Source organism: Petaurus breviceps, unplaced genomic scaffold (assembly GCF_028583685.1).
Source record: "Petaurus breviceps papuanus isolate PSGF00001 unplaced genomic scaffold, PetGlider_PUasm1.0 178, whole genome shotgun sequence".
Classification (NCBI taxonomy): domain Eukaryota; kingdom Metazoa; phylum Chordata; class Mammalia; order Diprotodontia; family Petauridae; genus Petaurus; species Petaurus breviceps.
In genome coordinates this window covers 28,537,558-28,538,857 of record NW_027185777.1, presented here as the reverse complement: position 1 = coordinate 28,538,857, position 1,300 = coordinate 28,537,558, and the positions used below count along the sequence as shown (strand labels likewise).

Sequence of the window (1,300 nt, the reverse complement as noted above, 5' to 3'; positions counted from 1 at the left end):
TTATCAATACCCCAAATTAACTACAAAGGACCTATGAAGGAAACATCTGCATCCAGAGAAAGAATTGATGAATGCATATATATATACATACACACAATGATTTTACATGCACATACATATTTTTGTGTAATGATAGTCATCTCTAGGGTGGGGGAAAAGACAAGGGAAAAAAGGAGGGAAGGAGAAAATAACAACAACTTTTTTTGTTTGTGTTTTGTTTTTGTCTTTTTGGAGGGGGGAAGACAGGGCAATTGGGGATAAGTGGATTGCCCAAGATCACACAGCTAGTAAGTGTTAAATGTCTAGGTGAGGTTTGAACTCAGGTTCTCCTGATTCCAGTGCTGGTGGTCTATTCACCGTGACATCTAGCTGCCCCACAATAAGTTTAATATATTTTTAAATGGAAAGATAAATAAATAAAATAGAACTAATGCACTGCCTGACTCACAAGTTGCCATGAGGAAAGCACTTTGTAAAATTGAAAACATGATACTTGGGGAACAAACAAAACAAGACTGAAACTTTGGAAATTCCTACAAGTGGTTTAAAAAAAAAAGATTAGTTCCAGATTGTAATGTAATGCCAAGGAAAGGCAACTTCCCAGGTTCAAAATACCAGCATAGGTGCTCTCTATTTTATTCAGTAACAAACCCAGAACAGAGAAGATCAAAACATGACATCATTCAAAATACAGTATTTACTAAGTATGATTAAATAATCTCCAAGTACTACCCCATCCCAGGACCTTCCAATCATTCAATCAATTACAAAGTCTCTGTTCTAAAAACTTCTCCACCCCTAGGCTATACCTTAATTAAGTCCACCACAAAGCCCCTCTTCTCAAATGGAGATTAGTTTCCAAACATAAGTAAAATACATTCATTTGCTCAACCATAGAACACAAAAAGGTCAAAAGTTCCCCACCCCTGGATCACAATTGAATCTACCCCAGAGTTACATCAAGTTTAAACACAGCACTTAATACCCAAATGGAGGTCTTTTCTTCATCTTGACACGAGGCAAGTTCTCAGCAATCTTAGTTCCTGGAGAGACAAGGCTTAGCAAGGCCATAAGATACATTGCCAGTCCCTTCATGAATTTATCCTCTGTCTGTAGAACAGTCCTAGAACCCCTGAACACATTAGCAAAGCCCTCTCCCAGGATTTCTGTAAACATACAACAAGAAAATCCTTCTTCAGGGCTTCTGAACCAACAGAAAGGCTCCCAGACCCCTGCAACAACAGCACTGTCCTTCACCAGTGGACAGTATTCATTCTGTCTGCCGGACAGTCTCCAGACC

At 38.9% G+C, this 1,300-nt stretch overlaps 1 long non-coding RNA gene across 1 annotated transcript in view; it reads right to left on the bottom strand.

Annotated features, from left to right (window-relative positions):
• Positions 1 to 620: 620 nt before the first annotated feature.
• LOC138159796 (uncharacterized) overlaps positions 621 to 1,300 on the bottom strand; it is a 1,443-nt gene continuing 763 nt past the window's right edge. Inside the window, exon 2 of the long non-coding RNA XR_011167981.1 lies at positions 621 to 1,026. This is a non-coding gene — a long non-coding RNA (uncharacterized lncRNA). The remainder of the gene's footprint in view (positions 1,027 to 1,300) is intronic.